The 15,182-nt window shown below is 33.9% G+C and overlaps 1 protein-coding gene across 2 annotated transcripts in view; it reads right to left on the bottom strand.

Moving 5' to 3' along the window:
* IL1RAPL1 (interleukin 1 receptor accessory protein like 1) overlaps positions 1–15,182 on the bottom strand; it is a 1,227,390-nt gene that overhangs the window by 187,427 nt on the left and 1,024,781 nt on the right. The window lies entirely within an intron of this gene.

The raw sequence follows: 15,182 nt of genomic DNA, 5'->3' as shown, positions 1-15,182 counted from the left end.
AATCAAAAGTCAAAGGTGGCAATGAAATTTAAGAGTGTCAATTCAAACAACATTTAATGTTATAATTATTATAAATCACATGCATTTCTCATATTTATATGTATATATATCACTGTTATGAGTGTTTTTATTTCGAAGATGTAGGAGAGCAGAATTTGCCATCCAAAACTGTTTCTTTGGCATTAGAATTACTTTAGGTAGATTATTTTTAAGAAACTGGACAGAGGAAAAGAAGTAGACAGGAAAAATTCTGAAAATGAAGTAGAAATTACCCTTTTGCAAGAGACATTTACATTTATAATGGAAATCCCTATTTGCAAGGGTGTCTCCCTCAGCATCAGGAAGAGAAGAATGTCTAAATTTCTAGAAACTATTATTAATGGGAAGGCAGGACTTAAATCTGCATAACAACCTTACTCTTGTTTACTGTGCTTTTCCTGATCATCTCCCATAATTGACTACATAGTACCCCCGACATGTTTTGTCTTTAGCTTAAGATAATATTTAAGGTGATGACTCTGGCCATTTTGCAGGGTTGATGTTTTTCTGGGTCTCTCCCATACGTATAGGAGGTATGCATGTTATCAAATTTTTGTTTTTCTCTTGTTAATCCGCCTTATGTCAATTTAATTATTAGACCAGCCAAAGAACCTACAAGAGTAGAAGAAAAATTTTTCAGTGCTTATACTGACATTAGACTTTTCTTGAGCTCATAGTCATCTTTTATTACTAAAAATATAAACAGAATTAATTTCTAATTTTTACTTCTCTCCACTTCAAAAATAAGAAAATCACAGAAAAGATGAGTTTTTGCAATAAAAATAAAATTTGCGTACTATAGTCCTTAAAACAATATTTATACTGTTTATTTGCATAATTCATATTATTGTTCAAAAGACATTGAAGACTAATATAATAGTCTTCAATGCCAAAAGAGGTAAGAGGGACATTAGGAACCATCACAGAAAAGCTAGAAGAACAAAGGTCGCTGACCTTCCCTAACTAATTTATTTTATTAAAATATTCTGTCATATTACCATGATAGACCAATTTAATCAGTTCAGAGAAATTAGGGTTTTGCTTAAAAAAAATCTTTTTCTCATCACTTTAGAGTTTAGTATTGAAGCTCTGAGCAATGACATACAGGTTATTTTTCTCAGTGAGACATACTCCATTGTGACAGTTTTTGACAAACAACGTCAGGATAACTAGGTATGCAGGAGTGACATTGAGGGATGATAATGTGTTCAGTGTAGCCTTCTGAGCAATCACCTAATCTCAATTAAATTGTGCTGGTAGTGACTATCCAGAAAGGTAAGTCAGAAATTGACCTTCATTACGCATCTTTATCTGGAAGTGAAACCCCTGCTCACTCTATTTCATAATTACTATCAAAGCAAAATTCACATTAGTTGCTAAGCTTTGTACGTGCTTCAATTTCCTATACAGTATAAAAACCAGGCATAGCTCTTTCTTTGTTTTATTTACCACTGTATTACAATATAATAAAATAACAAGCAAATACTAACTTCCAAACTTAAATCACCAATGACTTTTATTATTGATTTCTCGTTCCTGTTTTTTTTTTTTTTTTCATTTGAGACAGGCTTATTTTTTAAAATCATTCTTTGAATAGTATTTTTCTTTTGTGCAGATGAATCATCTCAATAGTTTGGCTTCTAAAGAATTATTTTACTCAAATTCAAGGAGTAATTTTTCAAAAGAAATACATTTCATGGAAATGTTTTTGATAAGTTTTTTTTTTTTGCTTTTATAAAATACCAAACTATTTATCCTAAAAGACAGCTATTAACAGTAGAAAGAGACTTTAGTTTGCTTTAAGAAGTTGGATTAGTATTTATAATATCATGGGAGCCTGGTTTCTCTTTTGTATTTCTATTGTATGCATTTAAATACATTCCTGAATTTTAGGTAATTGTTTTGACCATTTGAAAAGTTATCTTTTCAAAGCTCTGAGAGATTTGAGCAGATTTAGTCAATTTCAATTTGTTCCTCTAATAATTATATATTTAAATTGCTCATGGATTTGCCATCAACAGTGTATTTCCTAATCAAGGGGAAGAAAAACAGAAGAAATGAGTCTTCATGAAACCAATTTCTTCTGTGCTCAAATATTATAGACAGGGGGATGCTACATTTTCTCCGGACCGGGTTCAGTGCCTGAAAAACATTCCCAGTGAAATTGCTTGAGACCCACATTTTAGGATGTATTATTGTAATTTTTTGAAAACATTATAATAAAAATAAATTGAGGTTGTTAGACATTGTTTACTAATGAAGTGTATGATTAAAAATCAGTGAAACAGATGTGACAAAATTATGTACATGAAGTTAAATACGTAAAATTGACAACTGGGAAAATAACTAACTTTTGGTTGGGAGTGGGTGGGATGAGTAGGGGTACTTAGGTGGTACTGGGAAGTGTTCTAAGGGCTTCACATGTATTACTAATTTAATCTTCACAATAAAACTTTCTCTTTTATGGCCTATTTCACAAATAAGAAGTAACTGTCACACATAAATTATTTACCCAGAGTTACTCAGCTAACGAGTGTCCACCTTGGCTTTCAAACTGGGAAACCTTTTTATACAGCTAGGTTTTTGATTGATATACAATAATGCTGCTAATTACTCCTTTTAGATTCAATAAAAATGCAGCCAAATCAATGCTGGCTTTACACACAGAGGCTTGTCTGTATGATGTGATTTGGGGAACACTGACAAGGGGCTCGTCTCTCAAATTGTTTTCTTTACATTTTGCCTAAAATTCTACCTTTAGAATTTTTTTAAGGGAGGAAGTATAATATATTGCCTAATACAAATAGCCTCTGAAATTATTTATGGGCATCGAGTTTCAGTTTGGAAACTTGAAAAAGTTCCAAAGACAGGTGGTAGCGATGGCTGCCTAACATTGTAAATGTACTTAATGACACTAAACTTTATACTTTAATATGATTAACATGGTAAATTTTATGTCATGTATATTTTACCACAAAAAAAAAATAGCCTCTGATATCGGATTGCGAATTCTAATTCTAAACCCATAACTTATATAGCAATGTATATATAAGCAACTTAATCTAAGTTTCAGGGTTCTCTTCTGCAAAGTGGGGAGAATAAAGGAACCTACACCCTTGGGTGTTAGCAAGAATTAAATAAGAAATCCATGTGTAGCTTATCGCAATGCCTGAGGTAACTGGTTTGCAAATGTTAGTCTTAAACACAGTGCCTAGAACTGAATTTGGTATGTAGTAAGTGTTTCTGTGGAATGAATGATAGAATGATTTATTATGTATTATTTTTACATATTCATTTACTTTAGTATGACCATAACGCCTTGGTATATAAAGCCTCCTTTCTTTTTGGACAAGTGGGAACAGCAGGAGAATACTGAACAAGGGAGGGTAAGTAAAATGCCAATTTATCTAATTTCCCCTTACCCAGGACTGGCCAGGTGTCTGATATTCTTCAAGATCTAAAAACATCAGGATCTAAATCAATTTTTCTGCAATTTCAGCAAAATCTGGAGAGCTTGTTAAAAATATAGATTCCAGGACCCACCTACAGCTGTTCTGATTAGCTGATGCCTAGTTTCTCCAGTTTTAAGAGTCACAAATAAGTTTAGTGGAGTTCATTGGTAGCCTATTAAAAAATTAAACTTTTTACTTTGAAATAACTGTAGATTCACATGCAGTTGTAAGAGATAATACAGAGAGATTCCATTCCATGTTTCCTTTACACAGTTCCCTTAACGGTAACCTCTTGCAAAACCATAGTGCAACACCACAACCAGAATATTGACAGTGATACAATTCACTAATGTTAAGCAGACAGTATTTTGACAACTGATTTAATAATCTCTGATGCCCTGACTGTACATTAGAATCACCTGGAGAGCTTTATTTAAAAAGTCCAGTTTCCTGATCCAGATGAATTAAATAAGAATCATTGAGGGTGAGGCCTGGGCACCCCTTCCCCCAGTGATTCTAATGTGCTACCTACATGAGAACCACTGCTGTATTGTGGCACTCAGTACCTCTCTTCCTAGTTTCCGAGGAGAAGCAAGCTTGCGATCTGAAACTTACCCCAAATACTAAGAGTGAAGACAGCCCACTGAATCTTTGTCTTAGAAATTTATGCTTTGCCCATTTTCAAGATTTAGTAAGTGCAGCTAACTGGAAATCTAGAAACAGAGACATATAAGCTGTTACAGTAGTAAAAGAACTGGCCATTACCCCAAGGGAAATGATAGATTTCCCACCAAACACTAATGTAGAAAGACTATTGTGCTCAATGTAAAGGGTCTAGCAATAATTTTGGCATAGCCTCTTTTATAATTATATGTCAATTATTGCACTGCTTGGTGGAAAATAATCCTCTTTGAAAATTATTTAAATGTGATAATCAAAAACCTATTCCTCATTCCTTTTGTATTTTAGGGAAGTTAGTTTTTCTATTCATTGTGCTACATACATTTCAAGCTGTGTGCCTAATATGTTATCTAGAATTTGCAATAAAAACTGTCAGGGCCTATAGCAAATAAAAAGTTATTCCTCCCACAATTTGTAGTAAATATATATTTTTTCAAGTAGAAACTACTGCAGGTGTTTTTTCCTTCCCTTCAGTATTTTGCAATATACCTACCATACATTGCTACCTACATACTGAGTAAATACAGAGGCAATGTTGGTATAATTAGACAATCCTAGTGACCGCCAAGAAAAAGAAATACAATGTAGCACAAGGCAGCTATGTAAGCCATTTGAGTTTATGTTCTATCAATAATAACCATTTCAAAAGGCAATATTATTGACTGTGAAGGGCAATATTAAATCTATGAAATGTAATTCTTTTTTTCAGGTTCTATGTCAAATATTGAAATCTCAACAGCTTAAAAGACCTTACGAAAACCACATATATAACCATTGAATTGCAGCACTGATTAAAATGATAATGACAACAATTACACCTTTAGCATCTGAAGGTAATATGAAGAGAGCTAGGTAGTTTTCTAAAATGCCACAGCCTCAAAATAAATTATGACCCATTGAAGCCTAATTAACTCTTCATGACATTAGTGTCCAATGTAATTATATTTCTTTACTGCCCTTCAGTTTGTCTTTGGTCTCTGGGGTTTAGTTGCAAAAATAACTCAAAGATGGATACTTCGTGCCTATTAACCCCAGAGGACATTTCCACAGCACAAGTAATTCTCAGGCTGTTTAACCTTTGCATACCACCAGAGAAAAATGTTGTTGGTCTGCTCTCTCAATAAGTAACAGTAACAGCTTCAGAACAGAACAGTTTTTTTTTTCTGTACTGATAATAGAAAATATTTCATAGTCGTGCAAATGAATGATAGAGATTTGTATTTTCTCTTTCAGTTTCCTTCCTTCCTCCCTCCTTTCCTTCCTTCTTCCTTCCCTCCCTCCCTCTCCTCTTCCCTTCCCTCTTTCCCTTACCATATTTTGTAATAAATTTTCATATACATTCTTAAATGGGTGGACAGGAAAGTCTTCGGCCTGTATCAACCTTAAACAACTTTCATTGATTTGGAAACATCTTAAGAACACAACTGATCCCACCAGAAAAAAAAAAATGAAACAGTGGTAGATTAAGTTAAATTTAAATATTCAGCAATTCCTTCATCGTTGGCCAGAAAGCCTGATATTGGAGAAATTAGATATTGGAGAAATAGCTAGATATTGGATGAATAGCTAGATATTGGAGAAAGAGATAGGCAAAGAAAAAGAATAATAATATATGATCCATTATTTAGGGTTATCGGTTCCACTGCTTCCTCCATTAATTTTGTTAATCAAAATAATTGCATTTTTCTCATTCCCTTCTGCTATTTCCCACGGTTATACATATTGAGAAGAGAAAAAGCTCTTTATTTCTGACTCATTCTTCTTCCTAAGAAAGCAAAATTAAAATTGTAAAGCTTTATCATTAAAGAAACATTTTTCAGAAGCTTTAACTTCACCTACAAATATTTGTATCAAACACTTTGTCCGTTTGGTATGTTATAATACTTAAAATTATAAAGGTATATATTTATATATATTTTTCTAATTGACTCTCCATTTTAATAAACTTGATATAGTTGGGGAAAAATCTCTGGTCATTTAGTTTTATTACTGTGATATTTTAAACAGTTGAAAGATTGGCTAGAAACTAATTTTTTATTTAAAATTATTTTTCTAAAACATGTATCACTTGAGTCACATAATATAGAAATATTATTTAATATTTCTCTTTAGTATTTCGTATATACTGTCCCCAGCAGCCAATCAAATGTCGCTTAACCTTTGAACCCTCTGCCCTCTTGATATGACTTGTATTATTGAAAATTAAATAGAAGAAATTTCATGAAGGGACAGAATGGAAAGAAATAGCTCCCAGATCTCTTCATACTTCCTACCAGTATATGAACTACTTAACGAAGGTTTGGTTGAGATCTCTGAAAAGAATAATTCTATTGCTATGGCTACAGAGGGTTAGAGTCATAACGACTCCGTATCTTAAACTTCACCAAGATTGTAATCTTTTAAACTATGTAACTGCCTCTTAACATTTTGCTTATATTTTTAAATATATTAATTATTTTGTTTTAGTCATATATTAGCTTCCTAGGGCTGCTGTAACCAAGTATCAAAAACTGGGTGGTTTAAAACAACAGAAATGTATTGTCTCAGATTTATAGTAGCTAGAAGTCCAAGATCAAGGCTTTGGCAGAGTCATGCTCCCTCTGAAACCTGGATGGGAACCCTTTCTTGTCTCCTCCTAGTGTCTGGTGTTTTCTCAGCAAGCCTTGGCATTCCTTGGCTTGTACCTGCATAGTTGTAATCTCTGCCTCTGTCATTGTGTGGCATTATCTCCATGTGTCTGTGTGTCTCTTCTCATAAGGACAGTGTCATAGTGCATTAGGGTCCATCCTATTCCAGTGTAACCGCATCTTAACTAATTATTCCTGCACTTACCTCATTTTTAAATAAGGTTGCATTCTGAGGTATTGGGAATTAGGATTTCAACATATCTTTTTTGAAAAAACAATTCAGTCCATAATAGTGATATATACTTATTTAATATAATTCAAACAATAGAAATGTCTGCAAAATATCAAATGAAGATAACCACTCTCACCATTCCCCCAATTATTTAATAATGATTATAGTAAATAATTATTATTAAAATCATTATTAAAAGTCTAATGTGTATATTTCCAAATTTTTCCTATATATAAACATATATAGGAACTAAGTATATATACTATTTTTTTTTTTTTTACAAAAGGCAATTAAGGCTGTACATACTTTTCTCCGAGTTGCTTTTTTTCATTTATTACATGTCATGGGCATCTTTTCATGTTAGTACAGTAGGAAATAATAATGATTGATATTCACTTGGAGTCCAATATATGACAGATTTCTTTAAACTGCCTTCCATGAATCATTTCAGTTAATATTTACAGCAGTCCTATGATGTAGGTCTGATTATTATCCCCATTTTACAGACCAGTGAGCCAATGTACAGAGAGGTTAAGTAACTTTCCCGAGGCCACAGAGAGTAAGCGGCAGACTTGGGATTCTGTCCCATAATCTGATGCTAAAGCCACTACATCATATTAGCCACATGGCATTTCATCATATAGTTGTCTCTCATTTGAAGAAACTTAAAAATAATAGAGACAGACAAACCTGTCACTTCGTGATGTCACTCACGATATTGCCTTTTGCGCCCCAATTAAAATGATTGCAACTCTCCGATGTTAGATTTTTTGATGTTAAGTATCTCTAGAGGATACTATGTTTCCAGATAATTGCATGTGCTTAATATTTGTAGTTTCATTTATTTTTTAAATTTTATTATTTCATATTTAACGAGTACTTCTTTGGATTGCCAACGTATCAGATATTGAAAAAAAAAAAACAAATTACAATGTTGCGCTCAAAGTACTGGTGGAGGAGAGAGAGCTATGTGAACAAATGACTGAGAAATAGTGTTAGAGGCGAGGTAAGAGTGGAAAGATAGGAGTCATCAACTTTAGGGTGGGTTGGTCAGGAAAATCCTCACTGAGAAACTGAAGTCTCGATAATTGAGATGAGTCTTCAAAAATTTGCACAGGTGTTGCCAGCTGGATGGAGGTGGGGGAAACTGGGGTTGGAGGATGTCATAGGCAGCTTGTGAAATAGATCCCAATAATCCTACCTCCTGATATTTATACCTTTGAGTAATCTCCTCCCTTTCAGTGTGAGTTGAACCTAGTGACTTACTTCTACCCAACAGAATATGACAAAGGTAATGAGATGTCATTTCTGTGATTAAGTTCAATAAGATTGTGACTCTCTCTCTCGTTGGCTTTGATGAAGCAGCTGCAGTATTTGTGAAGGAGCTGTCTATGAACAGACCAATGAGGCAAGGAACCGAAAAAGGTCTCTGGGCAAAAGCTTGTTAGAATTTGAGTCTTGAGGAATTAAATTATGCTTCTACCACTGCATGAGCTTGGAAGTAAATCTTTCCGCAGTTGAGCCTTCAGATGAAACCCTAGTCCTGACTGATACATTGATTGCAGCTTTCAAGATGCCTTGAGGACCCAGCTAGGCCACACTTGGATTCCTAACCTACAGAAATGATAAGATAATAAATGTGTATTTTTAAGCCAGTAAGTGTGTGGTAATTTGTTATGTAGCAATAGATAACTAATACAGTGGGTTTTATAAGTAGGGGCAAGTGTGTAAAACATATACAACACTAGAGAGACAGAAGTATGAAACATCTTGCTATGCCTTGGTACTATACTATAGTTGTTGAAACTGAGAATGAAAGATGCCCAGGCTAAGGATTGAGCCTGGAAATGTAGACCACCAAGATCTGACCACAGAGGCTACTTATGCCATGCTAATGAGCTTAAAATTCAGGCAGTGTGGTATTCTTGAAGGCTGGAACTAACATAATGAGTTCAGTGTTTTTTAGAAAACACACTCTAGAAGCCAAGATTAGAGGTGCGCAAGATTTCAATCAGGAAGCCTTTTGGGATAGTGATGGTGGACAGCTGATGGGAACAAGAATCTGAGCAGTGGGGGAGGAAGACCCAGAATAGAGCTTAGCAGTATTTAAAAGGTCGACTCATCAAGTTTTAATGGATGAGAATGTGAATGAGGACAAGATAGTCTAGAATGATTCCTGGGAATTTTGCCATATGACTGCACAAATTTTGGAGCTACAGATGAGGAAAAGCCAGTTTGGGAACAAGAAAATAAGACCAGTTTATTCAAGTTGAATTTGAGTTATCAGTGGAAGATGTCTCATGGTCTGTTAATGTACGGGCCTGGAGGTCAAGAAAAAGCTCTTGCTTGGGAAATATACGGGAAGCAGTAACTACACATGAAGGCATGAAATTTCCTAAGGCAGAAAGTAAAATGAAAAGAGAACACAAGACAAATCATAGGAATCACTAACATTCAACAGAGGGCCAACGGAGCAGCCAAGGAAACAGAAATTATAGATAAAAAGTTCAAGAACCAAGAGTGTGGGAGTTAGGTAGGATTACATTTCAACAGGACATTGGTCAGCAGTGTTAAATGCTTTTGAGAAGCCAAGTGATGAGAACTGCATAGTATCCACTGACCTCTATGAGTTCGGTGGGAGCTTAGCTACTTTCTTATAAATTTCCTTAAAGTTACACAATTACTTCAGCATTGTCAGAAATGCTAATGCCTTAGGATTGTGATAAGAGCGATCATTTAAAATGATTCTTTTCCCCTGGTCATGGATATTATTAAACATTGGTTCTGGTACCAATCATTGGGCTAGAATAAATAACGTCATTCCATGCTGGGAAATGGCCTTATTCTTCTGATATCTTGACAAGTTATTAATCAGCATTGCACCATGCAGGGCTGGAAATAATAATTTGATTTACATGCAGTCTATAAGTGACATTAGATAACAAATAGTTCTCAGTGTGAGAAAAACATGGTAGGCCTTTCAGTAGCTAAATATTATAGCTTTTCACACAAAAGCTGTCCTTTGTTGAAATAATACTATGAAAGTTGATTTAGTAAATTATATCCTAAACTGGTTATTTAAATATAAAGGCAAGTCATTGAGATGGATTAAGGTCATTAAATGTTGAATGGGTGTATGCCTACATCAATTCCCCATGTCTCTGTAGGGCATGCCAATTATTTTAGATGACATAAACTCAAGTACATGTTTATTAGGGTGATGACAAATAAACAATGAAATGAGTGCCTCTGAGAAACACCTGCTTGAATGAAGCATTAATGGCATAGAAATTATTCTATGTTTTTGACTCGTAATTAAAATACCTTTTATAGTTCCCACAATTTTATACTGTTATTTTTAATTGTCCAGAATGTTTTAGTCAGATTAAGTGAATTTAACTAGATTTCTCTGATTTTCAGTTAACTGACCATCTACTCAACTATGTCACAAAGCACACATTTTAATTTTAGACAATGTATCCTTCTCTTTACAGGGTCTCTTTTTGTGAACCCCAATCTTAAAAGCACTAGATCAATAATTCTAAGGGAAAATATACTGGACATGAAACCAGTTTTGATTATATACTTTAACCGATCTCTTTGGGATTACTTGGTAAAACTAACTGCTTAATTTTCAGTTCTTTTACTTAGAAACAGAAATATTACCTAGAATCTAGTTTTAGATTCTCACTTGCCCTGATATAATCCATATATTCATTTTCTATTTCCTTAACTCCTCCCCCCCCACCGCTACACACACATACAAAGATGAGTTTTAGAATGAAGGACTTGATTTAGTACATAGCAATAAGCAGAGACGAGAGTTGAGTAGTTAGGTTACTTTACCCCACCTTGTTTCAACAAACGCTGGATTTCTGCTGATTCAGTCACAGTTTGAAAACTGAATCTAAGTGTACCTCTGATGCTTAGCGACCTCTTCTGGACATCTTTTCTTACCCTTTTCCTCCACTGAGTCACATGAAATGAATGGCATGCACACATACTTCAATTTTGCAATCATTACAAGATAAGCTAGCCTGTAGCTCTAATTCTATTCCTCTTCCTTATGAAAAATGGCACGCATCAGGCTGCAAATGTCTTAGGGTGATGTAATTATAGAAATAAATCTAAACAGATTCTATTTGGTTAAAAAATAAATTAAATGGTTCACAAAATGAACTTCAATTACTTATAGCAAATTATAAATGTCACATGTCATTACAGATAGAGAACTATCAATACTTAATGAGAGAAATACAATGGACCTACTGCAATATAGTGCAGACTTTAAATAGTTCAGAAATATATCCTTTATGAGGCTCTCTTAGTGTGACCATTGATAATTATTTCTAATGACTAAAAAGAGATAATGTAAATAAATAATTTTTCGAAATTACACTGCAGCCATCCATATTTTAATTTAACACATAACATTTAAATATCTTTCGAAATGCAACCTATTATTAGTAGTACTTATTCTCAATTATTTGTTTCCTAAACATTTGGATGAAATGCCATGGACTTGCTTTTGGGAAGAAAAAAAGTGGAGAACAGCACAGAGGATGCAAATACATATTACCTTATTTCTAGTATATCACTATCTGCTCCTTATGTGATATTCTTATGTTACCCAGCTTTTCTTAAAATGGAAACATGGAGGTGAAGTTTCTTTATCTCAGATAGAAAGTAGCTAAAAGTTTTTTTCTAAGAATAAAAAGATAATTTTGACAGGAAAATGACACATAAAGAGGCTTTTTGTTGTTTCTTATACTTCCCTAGAGAAAGAGGTGCTACACACAGAATGAAGGAATGGAAAACTGAGGAGCCACAAGGAAACAATGGAGTAATTGCTTCCTCTGGGAAGGTTCTGGATGTACTCAGGACAAGATGTCATTACTTAAAAACTGAACAAACTCACCAATGAAGGGCAGAAATTAGAAAGCCTAAGACTCTAAAGTCAAGAAAAGGAGCCATTCTACAGGGTATCATGGAATAAGGAGGAGGACAGAAGCCCAGTGGCTTTGGAGACAGGAAGATTCCACATACTACCATATGGATCATAGATGGAGCACTATTCATGATGAACTTCCAAGAGACTAATACATTATAGGATTTCAGCCACCATATGCAATTTTCAAACTTAATACTAGCTGATAATGTTTTCTGTTCACCATAACACGTTCTAAACATTGTATTGGATGCTCTTAACAAAGAATATCTGGCTGTCTTGGAAGTTGCATCAAGTTTCAAGCTAAGTGTTACCTTCCAAGGGAGATTCTGATGTTGTTGTTGGTGGTGGTGTCTTGTTTTTGTTGTTGTTCTTTTCTTTTATCGTGGGCATTTCCAACACAAACAATTACATGCAGTATGTATAATTTGAGGGCTTCAGAAAGAGCAATTGAATTTTTAAAAACACTGAAATTTTTAACATAAAAATTACTTAAGTAATACCTCATTTCAGAAAGAGTTTATGTAAATTATGTGAAATACGTTTAGAACATTCATTATTCAAACAGCTTAAGAATATGTAGAGTAAAATGTTTTCTTTTGTCTTTATTATGTGGCTGATTACTTCAATCCCATACTGTGCTTTTAAAATGGTAACAAAAGTTAAAGCCTATATTTTTCATTGGCAGCTTAAATTGTACTTCAATTGTACTGGCTAGAAAGTCAGTATAATCTTCGGAGTGAGTATAACAATATTCCCTAAGGGATCTCACAGAATAAAGACCAAATTCTATTTCATGGCCTACAAAGGCCGCTTCCTGTCAGGGCTTCTTTTGCCTTTCCAATCTCATTTTCCCTGATGCCTCCCTTATGTCCTCCAATCTAGCAACTCAGACTTTGGACATTTTCCCACCTGTGTCTTGCCTCTTTTATTTCTTCCTCATTATGCTCATTGTATTTCCTTTGATTAAAATTCTTTCTCTTCTTTCTATAATTCATAAAATCATCATTATAGTCTGGCTTTTAACTCAAATATGAACTTGTCTCTGAATCTTTCCCAGATAACTCCAAAGTAAAAGAGAGAAGGAGTGTAGTTTGGAGGTCAAGAGCATTGGCTTTGGAGTCAGACTTCCTGAGTTCAAATCTCAGCCCTACTGCCTGTTAGCTCTATGGCCTTGAGGAAGGTGCATTATCACTAAGAGTCTAAAAATATGGAGGTAATATCCATCCCATCTTACTTCTTTTAGTGCTGTAAAGCACTTAAAAGAGAATGTGACCCACGGTAATTACTCAGTTAATATTAGCTGTTATATCTATTACTTCCCAAAGAAAAATCAATAGTATCATCAACTGTGTTGCAATGTACCAATTCCATAGTTCTATCATTGCATGTTTTATTGGATTATAGTTAGAGATACTCATGTCCGGCCCTCTTGCTAGACTGAAACTCTTTCGTGTGTTCCCAAAGAGTTTTTAGTGCCTGGAACATATTTGGTGATCGGATGTACTTATTGAATGATCTGTTCATTATGCTAGTTTCCATGGGTGATATCTTTTTAAGAAAAATAAAGGTAGAAAGGATATCTTCATGAAGGTTGTAGGCATGCTGCTATTCAACATACACTCTGGAACATGGTTGGTAGTATAAGCAGTGAAACTAATGGCATCAAGAACCCCACATTCTATTATGGTTGTTCTTTCTGGCTTTAGAAGTGTTCCAAGAGTGCGTGCCAAAGATAAAATTGGGGATGTAGCAGAGATCATTATCAATCTTTAGGAATCCTATATTGATATGTTAAATTGTAAAATCTGAAATTAAAATATTCTTGGAGTCTCTGAAGGTTGGGGACAAAAAACAAGCTCTGTAGCACTGAAGTCTGAAATGGCCTAATTTCTTTTGTAAGGTGTCATTTGTTGGCGAGGTCAAATATGCAGTGAATGCTTACAATACGATAACTGGACATATTTATTCAAAGTAGCTTGAGAATAATTTACTATTTTTTATTAAAGCCACTATTAAAATGAAAAATAATTAAGAAATTATTTGGAAAACCAAAGTGTTCCTATACTTTTATCTAGTTATTTCCAATTCCTAAAAGATAATCTAAACCCCACAGGGAAAGATTGCTTACCAAAAATCTTTTTACACCGGATCTGTGTTGAAATGAAGTCATTTCAGAGTGACTACACTATTACTTTGTGGAATCTTCCTAATATTTTGGCAAACTACACAAGGGAGATAACTGATAGGCAGTTTAGTGTGTTCAATAAGAACCCTCTAGGTAATTAAGTATGCATTATTTATGCCTTCATGGACAAGCCATTGGAATAATGGTATTTTAACTTTTATTGGCACAGTATTTGGAAATTATTGTTAATTGCTATGAAACATCATTGCTATATAAAATATCTGCATTCACCATGGCATTTTTTTATAATATCTGCTCCATGTCTAATTATAATATCTGTTCCATGTCTAATTAGGCTGTCTTTGCTCCAAAAATTTTCAGTGCAGTAAGAGCAAAAAGTCCATGGCCATCCAAATAGCCCAGTGGCCAGAGCTTCAAGCTGTGTAAGTCCCTTCAACTCCTTTTCAACTTTGGAACAGTCACATAATTAAGACCACATTGTGTGCTTGATTATCCAGTGGCTTCCATCTTGAATTACCTTAATTCACTTCGGCCTTTGTGCATGGAGTCTAATCATATGGCTATTTCAACAATTATTTCTTTAGGGCGTACTATGTTCTACGCAATGTTATTGTAATATATCAGTGAACAAAACCAACCTAATGACTTATTGTTGTTTATTTTAAAAAGTAGAGCTCATGATTAATAAAAGCTTTCTTATACACTCTCTGCTACTAAATGTTTCACAAAAGGCATTTAATATATATTAAATATCATATGAAACTTCAAAGAAGCTAGGAACATTTTTTTGGTAATAATTTAGCTTCTTATCCTTAGAAGTTTTAGATTCTTTTACAGAAACTTGTTCCATGAATACATACAGAAAAATTCTTTTTATTGCAAAGAAATGATGACTCACCACAGAAAATTATTCACTAAATTATGCTTATTATCAAAATTTGAAGTTCTTTCTTATAATAAAATTATTTCTCTAAATGATATGTTTTGCTAATGTATTAATATTTCAAAGTTCTCTCTGCACTAAGCAAAAACTTCTTAAAAATGTATTATAATT

Source organism: Pteropus medius, unplaced genomic scaffold, assembly GCF_902729225.1.
Source record: "Pteropus medius unplaced genomic scaffold, Ma_sr-lr_union100, whole genome shotgun sequence".
NCBI lineage: Eukaryota > Metazoa > Chordata > Mammalia > Chiroptera > Pteropodidae > Pteropus > Pteropus medius.
The sequence above is the reverse complement of the archived record's forward strand: the minus strand, read 5'-3'. Positions and strand labels throughout refer to the sequence as shown.